Source organism: Octopus bimaculoides, chromosome 3 (assembly GCF_001194135.2).
Source record: "Octopus bimaculoides isolate UCB-OBI-ISO-001 chromosome 3, ASM119413v2, whole genome shotgun sequence".
NCBI lineage: Eukaryota > Metazoa > Mollusca > Cephalopoda > Octopoda > Octopodidae > Octopus > Octopus bimaculoides.
The window spans coordinates 28787236-28797291 of record NC_068983.1 but is presented as its reverse complement, the minus strand read 5'-3'; the positions used below and the strand labels follow the sequence as shown (position 1 = coordinate 28797291).

General features: G+C 37.2%; 1 protein-coding gene and 1 long non-coding RNA gene across 6 annotated transcripts in view; one reads left to right on the top strand and one right to left on the bottom strand.

The window, feature by feature from the left end:
* LOC106876727 (uncharacterized) overlaps positions 1-10056 on the top strand; it is a 1061911-nt gene that overhangs the window by 277289 nt on the left and 774566 nt on the right. The gene's annotated exons all lie outside the window — the stretch shown is intronic.
* The window catches only part of LOC106876728 (uncharacterized), a 363609-nt gene that overhangs the window by 332103 nt on the left and 21450 nt on the right, over positions 1-10056 (bottom strand). The window contains exon 1 of one of the 4 annotated variants that reach the window (XR_001410287.2): positions 7133-8159. The exons of the other annotated variants lie outside the window; for them this stretch is intronic. This is a non-coding gene — a long non-coding RNA (uncharacterized LOC106876728). Of the gene's footprint in view, positions 1-7132; positions 8160-10056 lie in introns of those variants that run through there. 4 annotated transcript variants of the gene reach the window in all.

The window sequence follows — 10056 nt, the reverse complement described above, 5'->3', positions numbered from 1 at the left end:
ATATATATATATATATATATATATATATATATACACACACACACATGCATATATGTATGTCTACGTATGTATATATATATATATATATATATACACACGCACATGTATATGTGTATGTATATGTATGTATATGTATGTATATATGTATATATACACACCACACACATGTATATGTGTATGTATATGTATATATATATATAATTGAAAAAAATCTGTTTGCCAATGGTCCTTCAGCAACAACACACCTTGAAAGCTTGTGGAATAAAGTTACCGCTTACTTAAAAAGGAGGTAAGGATTGACAATAAGAAGGGAATCTAGCTGTAAAATCCTCCCTCAAATAAAACTCCAGTCAAACTCATTCTACAGGGTGTCCACAAGGTCTGGGTACATGGAGTAAATAAAATCATAACATTAACAATTAAATATAAGAAATAATAATTTCTTAAATTATGTGTTAATCTCTATGTACCCAGACTTTGTGGACACCCTGTAGTATGGGAAAATGAATGGTAAACAAGTGAATGAACAAATGAATAGTGAAATTGGACTTTGGTGTTGTTTGGGATAAATTATTTTATTCCATGGAGAAGAATGAACTTAATTTAGATATACTAGTGTTTCCAATGAAATTGTGTTAGTTTTATCTATGATTTTGCATTGCTTACTGGAGATAGTGAAAGAAGGAAGTCATTATAAAGATACAGAGATTAACTAATATGCGGTACTCACATAAGTACTATTGCAAGAGATGTGAATTGCCTGTTGAGAACTAAAAAGAAAAATTTAATGAAGGAACATCACATTATTCTATTTCTTTCAATTCAATAGAAAGTTAAAGATCTTTCCTGTTCTTTCCTTGAAGATATCCAATGTGGTCATAATTTCAATGTATATTCTTTGTATTGCAAGTAATTATGAACTTCACCTATCTATCTATTATGTATAGTGTGTGTTTATAAATTTGAAGTCTATTTGATGAAGATCTTATGAAAGGTCGACCACTTCAACTGTTACAGTGTCTAATGCATGAAAAAGTTTTAATCAATTCAGTATCAACTTAATGTTGTTGAGGAGAAGTAGTAATCAATATTAGATTGATAAAAGCTCTTGAGGAATACTCTTGAGGAATTCTTCTGGTGTTACATCAAATCATTTACAATCATCTTCATCATAACATATTTACAACACAATTAACATTAACATACATACACATTTTTTTTCTCCATTCTGCACTTTAGGGGCTTTTCTGATCCCTAAAGCTAGATATATCTTTAATATATAAAATTATATATAATTCTTAATCAATAGTTATAAAGTGCTCTTCAAATGATTTGAGATGTCATCTATTTTTTTTCATGTCACTATTCATCAATTTTTCAATATATTGTATTTTCACAAACAGGAAAAAGTCTATGTGAATTTTGATATGACATTATTTAGTAATGTTTTACATTTTTTATGCTTAGAAGGAGGAAAACAATATGTGAATCTGTTGGTCCTTTCTTCAATCTGATGAAATACATAAAATCAAGAAATGCTTTTTTTGTTACTTTATCCAGATAGATTCTCTATAGTTATATGCACAATATCATTGTTTTATTGCAATATTGTATGTTTTCCAAAACTGCGGGCTGGCAGCATCTGTCTTTATGTTCTGAGTTCAAATTCTGCCGGGGTCAGCTTTGCCTTTCATCCTTTCAGGATCGATAAATTAAGTACCAGTTGCATACTGGGGTTGATCTAATCGATTGGCCCTGCTCCCCAAAATTTTGGACCTTATGCCTAGAGTAGAAAAGAATATTGTATGTTTTCCATGATAATGTTATGTGATCCAACCTGATAGTCACATGATGAAAATTCTTTAACAAGGCTCCTCTTTTGCCTGTGTCAAGAAGTTTCTTCCTTTATGATATTGTCTACAATTTTAACTGAGTCAAATGAGGGTTGGAGTTAATATTGTATGCATATATGATATTTGAACTATACGAAAGCACATGGCTCAATGGTTAGAACATCGGGCTCACAATCATGAGTTCATCAGTTCAATTCTCGGCCCAGGCTGTGTGTTGTGTTCTTAAGCGAGACACTTTATTTCACATTGCTCCAGTTCACTCAGCTGTAGAAATGAGCTGCAACGTCACTGATGCCAAGCTGTATTGTCCTTTGCCTTTTTCTTGGACAACATTGGTGGTGTGGAGATAGGGGACTGGTATGCATGGGGGAATGTTGGTCTTCTACAAATAATCTTGCCCAGACTTCTGCCTGGGAGGGGAACTTTCTAGGTGCAATTGATTATGGCCTGCAGAAGTAAAGGGCTGTGTGTGACTTCTGTTTTAGTTTTATTAACACTTATTTATGGAATTATATTTATGGACTTGAACAAGCTCCTCTGTTCAGAATAATAAATACAATCTATTTAGAAATGATAATTTCTTTTAATTGATAATGTGACAATATGAATTTATGATAAAATGTCTCTCTTCTTTTAGCTGCTTTGGAAGAAGTTATAGGGAATTAAGGAAACAAGGTTTATTAATAAAGTTATCTATCATTTTCATTGACTCTTCTTAGGTTATTCTATACCTTATAATGCAATATTTGTGTATTGCATTAAAAAAAAAAGTTCATGTTATCAGCTAAAAAATATATGTGTGTGTGTATCTATGTCAGTCAGTCAGCCAATTATTATTCAGTTTTATTTCTAGATTTCTGGTCAATAGAGAAAGAGTTGGTTTCTAACCTAGATCCAAGTCTCCTTCATTGGAATTTCAACGACATCAACAGGGTATTCTTGTTTGTATGTATGTATATATGTATGTATGTATGTTTGTATGTATGTATGGATGGATGGATGGGTGTGTGTGTGTGTGTGTGTGTGTGTGTGTGTGTGTGTGTGTGTGTGTGCATATTTTTATGTGTATGTACAGATGTAATTTTATACAGATAGATACATATAAGTTTATTGACATTATTTTCTGATTAGCATATGTTCAAAATTCTAAAATGTAATTTAAATCTACATAGAAGGAAACTGTTTCTGTCAGTTTGTACCCACAGTTGAGAAATGTCCCAAAACACCTTATTTTTTATGCATAGTAAATAGGATATGCATAAATTTAAAACTAACTTTCAAGTGAGAAAAGAAGTAAAAGAAAATGTAAAAAGAAAATGAAAATAACAGAAATGATGGAATACTAACAATACATTGTTGTCTGCAGACAAAAGAAGAGAACCAGGATATGACTAATGATGACCAATCTATGACTAATGTCAAGAGATTAAAGTTAATCAACATGAATAAGCAGACCTCTCGCTTGCAAGTTCACCAAAAACAGAAGGAAAACCCCTAAGGTCTATAAGAAATGGTCATTAACTAAATTTCAAATAGTTTCAGTGGAACTATGTTAATGATCAGGTCACAGTTGAAAATGAACATTTTGGTAAGAAGCAAATGACAAATGAATTTAGCAATTTTGGGGTTTTTCGATTGGTTAAAATTACTCTTCCACAGTGTAATTTACAATAAAAAAAATTTTTTATCTGCTTTCGCTCTACTCTCTCATAAACACTATGTTTTCATAGTAAAGAGTTGTATGTATAAATACATTGAAAATTTATTCAATGACAAAGTTTATTTTGGATAATTCTGTTATTGAAGTAACACAATTTAATCTGGACATAATTTGTTTTCAAATCTAATAATATGCTCTTAGAAACAAAGATGAAGTCAGGTTGAAGTCGATAAAAATATTATAAATTGTCACCTGTATTCTTATCTCTCACCTCGACCACACCTGTCCTCTACCAAATGTAAATAAAATTAATAATTTACACTATTAACATTTGAATTTTTACATATTATATATATAAAATACATATTAATTTGTTTTATATAATTATGAGATATCTGTAATATTTTCTGTAATTTTGCTGCTGGTTTTCATGTTTAGAATACAGTATATATATTTCCATTAGTTTCTGTCTACCAAATCCACTCACAAGGCTCTGGTCAGCCCAAGGTTATAGTAGAAGACACTTGCCCAAGGTGCCACGCAGTGAGACTGAACCCGGAACCATGTGGCTGGTAAGCAAGCTACTTACCACACAGCCACTCCTGCGCCTATTATTATTAATTATTTAAAAACTCCAAATACATTTGCTGCATGCTATTTTCTTTTGTGTGTTCACTCATTTGTGTGTTATCTTGTTCTTCTCCTGTCTACTATTTCATCATTAATATTCTGCTGCTTAACCTTGTCAGTCATTTCCTGTTTCACTGCCCCCTTACCACTTTTTGGCTCCTCTCAATCACTTCTACCCTCTCTTCTAATATGTGAGTTGTCATGTGACCCCTCTATAGCAAGAAACCTGTTCTTCCCTAGCCTCCTTCTCTCATACTTTTACTCATCTTTTCCTCCTCCTCTGTTACTGTAAAGTTTCCACCTGGGGTGGGGTGGGGGGTCATAGTCTTGCAAATTGCCTAACAGTCCTATTAGTGCTGATAGCATGAAAAAAGCTCCCAGTACACGTTATAAAGTGGTTGGCATTACGAAGGGCATCTAGCCACAGAAACCAAACCGAAACAGACACTGGAGCATGATGCAGTCCTTGGGCTCATTGGATCCTGATAAACTATCTAACCCATGCCAACATGGAACGTGGAAGTTAAATGATGATGACAACAGTGATAACGACTGATGATGATGATAACTACAGTGATGATGACCAATGATGATATATATATATGTGTGTGTGTGTGTGTATTTATATTATATGTATACACATATATATATAAATACACACATACATGGTCACATGCGCACACACACACGTGAAAGCACCTGGCTCAGTGGTTAGAGCACTGGGCTCACAATCATGAGGCAGTGAGTTCGATTCCTGGGCTGGGCTGTGTGTTGTGTTCTTGAGCAAGACACTTCATTTCACATTGCTCCAGTTTACTCAGCAGTAGAAATGAGTTGTGATGTCACTGGTGCCAAGCTGTATCAGCCTTTGCTTTTCCCTTGGATAACATCGGTGGCATGGAGAGGGGAGGTTTGTATGCATGGGCGACTGCTGGTCTTCCATAAACAACCTTGCCTGGACTTCTGTCTCAGAGGGGTACTTCTTAGGTGCAATCCCATGGCCATTCATGACTGGAGGGGCTCTATACATATATACGTACATGGATACATGGCAGATAGGTAGAGTCATCAGAATGTTGGACAAAATGCCTTTCTGTATGTATTCCAGCTGCCTGCATTCTGGTTTCAAATCCTGCCAAGGTCAGCTATGCCTTCCACCTTTTTTGGGCTCATAAAACAAAATACCAGTCTAAAGTTGTGAAACACTATCACATACAACAACCACACCACCACTGCCAACAACAACGACCACAACAACAATGACCACACTAACATCGTCGTTTATCATCGTCATTTAACGTCCGCTTTCCATGCTAGCATGGGTTGGACGATTTGACTGAGGATTGGTGAAACCAGATGGCTACACCAGGCTCCAATCTGATTTCTACAGCTGGATGCCCTTCCTAACACCAACCACTCAGAGAGTGTAATGGGTGCTTTTTACATGCCACCGGCATGAGGGCCAGTCAGGCAGTACTGGCAACAGCCATGCTCAAAATGGTGTATTTTATGTGCCACCCGCACAAGAGCCAGTCCAGGGGCACTGGCGAAGATGACAATCATACCAACAATAACAGTAACTACACCACCACCACCACCACCGCCACCCCTTTTGTTATCACCACCTCCACCACCACTGCTGCTGACACCACCACCACCACCAATGCCGCTGTCGCCACCTCTACCACCACCACCACTACCACTACGGATACATGGTCACTCAACGTGCTAGAAATAACAGTCAGATGTTCTACAAATCAAACTACAAACGTTCCTAAACAGATGTATGTCTAAAGCAATGTTGAATAATACGATAACAGGACGTCTCATAATAGCTGGAAAAAAAACAAAAAAAAAAAGTGATTTGGTCATGGTTGGATTGTTTTGGGGGCATAGATCTACTCCCAGTCAAAGCTGAGTTGTGGTTAAACATCATTAACAGCAACAACTACAGCATCAATGTATCTGGAGGAAGCAGAACTGTAGTGTTGTGACTGCGTGTGTGTGTGTGTGTGTGTGTGTGCCTGTGTCATTTTTGCTCTGTGTGTGTGTTTGTGTCATTTTTGTTGTGTGTGTGTGTGTCTGTCTTTCTGTGAACATGTGTGTTTGTGTGTGCGTTTGTGTCATTTTTCCTGTTTGTATGTGTGTGTGTGTCTGTCTTAGTGTGAGTGTCTGTATGGGTATGTGTATGCATGTCTTTGTGCGTGTGTCTGCCTTTGTGTGAGTGTGTGTGTATGTGTATGGATGTGTATGTGTGTGTATGTGTTGGAATGTGTTGGAGTGTGTGTGTGTGTGCATGCATGCCTGAGTTTATGTGTGAAACTGTGTCAGTTTGTGCATTTGTGTATGTGTGTTTGTGCGTTTGTGTGCATCTGATCAGTTTGTGAGTGTGTGTGTATATGAATGTCTGTGTATGTATTTGTGAATCAGTTTGTATGTTTGTGTATGCTTAAATGTCAGTTTACATGTATACATCTGTGTGTATATGTGCATATGTCAGTTTGTGTGCGTGTGTGTGTGTGCATGCATGTTTTATTGCTTGTATCTGCTTTATTGACATTGTTTCGCCCCAGGCCAGCCCTGTTCGAGCTGATGTGTGATGAAAGACATCCCTGCCATGACTATCCTGTCTCTTTAGAAATATGTAAGACTACATTATATAGTGTGTCCTATCCTTGGGGGGAGACTTGGCTGCTATTTCTTGATGTTCTGTTATTGGTTTGTGTTTTGTTTCTGGGAGATGGGGAGAGAGAAAGAGAAAACTAGTCATAGTGACTGACAAAGGTATAGAGCTAAAGAAAGAAAGAAAGAGTGAAAGAAAGGATAGACAATGAGAGAGAATGAGATGGGAAGAGAGAGGGAGAGAGAGAGAGAGAAAGAGAAAGAGGGAGTACGATAACGATGATGATAAAACGAAAGAGATACTGGGAAATTTGTGAGGTTTGTGACTGTGTGTCTGAGGAATTCAGTAATTCTAAACTCAACTTACCTCATTCGTTTCTATCCCTCATCTCTGTTCCTATATTTCATCATCCCTGAAAACTGAACCCTGCTCCACAATTTCCTTGAAACCATTTTCGCTTTTTTGTTTACTTGCTGGTTTTTTTTTTTTTTGTTTTAATTTTCTTTTCTGTTCTCTCTTATGTCACTTGCTCATCCAGTGGAACAGCATCACCTGTACCATCAATGATTCATTTTCTCTCTCTCTCTCTCTCTCTCTTCTCTATTCCCTAACCTTTGTACTCCACCCTACTCTGTTATTTCACTGCCCTTCACCATCAACTGTCTCTGTTTAGCTATTGGCTAACGTTTAGGGGTCTGAAAATTTTCCAGAGTTCATCGAGCAAGGCCTGTTCTTTCAACTTCAGCACTCCGCGGACAGGTTACGAGCGCTTCTTGTCACAACATTTGATCAACCAAGCAATCAACCTCGACGAAATAAATGCCTCTCAGTGTCTCCACACAAATATAACTAAGGATCCTGGCGCTATATGAACCAAACAGTCACACCGGACAACTCTGTCAACCACTAACTCATAACACACACACACGCACACACAGCCACACAAACACACACACACACACACACGCACACACAACCACACAAACACACACACACACGCACACTCTCTCTCTCTTTCTCTTTCTGTCTCTATCTCTGTCTACCTATCTATCTATCTATCTATCTATCTATCTATCTATCTATCTATCCATGTATGTATGTATGTATGTATGCATGCATGTATGTGTCTGTCTGTCTGTCTATCTATCCATCTATCTATCTACCTCTCTCTCTGTCTCTCTCTCTCTGTCTCTCTCTCTCTCTCTCTCTGTCTCTGTCTCTCTTTCTCTCTTTCTCTCTCTGCATGGTTTTTATAATCAAAGCTGGCTCCTTTGCATCTTTGTCACAAATCTATCACATCCTGTTTATTGTTTTCTATCTCAAATTTCATTTCCTCCCACACGCATTTTCATCATCGTCCCCTTTTCTTTATTATCTCCTTTCTTCCTTTATAACTTCTCTGTACAGTGCAATGCAGGAGCTCTGAGTGATCATTCAACCTGTGGGAGCAGCTGCTAAATCTTCCTCAAACCACACGTACAAAAAATATGGTGGGGGGGGGGCACCTTAGAAGATGCAATCTGGGACATTTTATTCCAGTGAGAGTGAGACTGAGACAGACAGACAGATAGATATCTTTCTTTTATTAGCCACACAGGGCTGCACACAGAGGGGACAAATACAACTGTAGAGCTTTTCTTAAAAATAAAAAAAAGGTAAAATGAAAATAAAAAAATCCGATCAAAAGGGATCGGTAGGGAGACAGACAGACAGATAGATAGATAGGTAGATAGATAGATAGATAGATAGAGAGAGAGAGAGATGGACAGAAAGAGATAGAGATAAAGATATAAATAGAGAAACAGATGGATAGATAGATAGAGAGAGAGAGAGGAAAGAGATGGATAGAGGCAGAAGAATATAGACAGACAGACAGACAGACAAATAGATTAATAAATAAATAGATACAAACAGATAGATAAATAGATAAGTAGAGGAAGAAGGAGAGAGAGAGAGAGAGAAAGAGAGAGGGAGAGATGACTGTAGTGTCACGATGTCTATTCTTTTGATCATAGGTCTGTTCCATCAGAGTTGACCTGGGGTTAAATAACAACAAAAACATCATCAACATCAACAATGACACTACATTTTCATTATTATTTTTCATATTGTTAGTTAAAAAAACATATTTTTCTACTCTTTCCTTTCTCTTTCATCTTTCATTGTGCATTTTTGTATCACTTCCAATCTAATTGTATTGTTCTTCCTTTCTTTCTATCTACCTCTCTCCTTCTCATAATTCCCTCCTCATATCTTCTTTCTATCATTTTCTCCACTACTATCACTACTACCACAAAGTCCCATATCACCCCTCCTTCTTTTTCATTTTGTGTTTTTTACTTTGTTTTAAATAGGAGTGGCTGTGTGGTAAGTAGCTTGCTTACCAGCCACATGGTTCCGGGTTCAGTCCCACTGCGTGGCATCTTGAGCAAGTGTCTTCTACTATAGCCTCGGGCCAACCAAAGCCTTGTGAGTGGATTTGGTAAAAGGAAACTGAAAGAAGCCCGTCGTATATATGTATATATATATATGTGTGTGTGTGTTTGTGTGTCTGTGTTTGTCCCCCTAGCATTGCTTGACAACCGATGCTGGTGTGTTTATGTCCCCGTCACTTAGCGGTTCGGCAAAAGAGACTGATAGAATAAGTACTAGGCTTACAAAGAATAAGTCCCAGGGTCGATATGCTCGTTTAAAGGCGGTGCTCCAGCATGGCTGCAGTCAAATGACTGAAACAAGTAAAAGAGTATATGTACACACACACACACACACACACACACACACATTTTACTTTCTCTTGAACACGTTACTTTAATTTATTCTCTCATTGTCCTTTTTTTCCCCTCCCCTCTTTCACACTTTTTTGTCTTCTGGTTCTGTTTCTGGCAATGTCACAGCATGGACATAACCACAGTGGGGAAATTATCGAAGAATATTTCCTATTCACCTCACACTTTTCCCTTTCTTTCTTCTCTCTATATATGTATGTATGTATGTATGTATGTATGTAAAAACAAATAGTAAATGAGTATATGCATATATACGTACAGGTATGTGCATACCGACATCCACCTGTATGTATAGGTGCATATCTGGGTACAGGACATTGCAAACAAAACGTAGACGAGAAAACACACAAGCCACATAGAGAACATTCTACTTCATCAGCTACCCCCGTTTTAACACCGGCGTTTCGAAGAGCTGGGCAGGACGCATCGTTAAAACGGCTCTTCCCATGGACCGCAAATTAAATTGTATACACAAATTAAATCTTGCTATGGAGGAATGTAGTG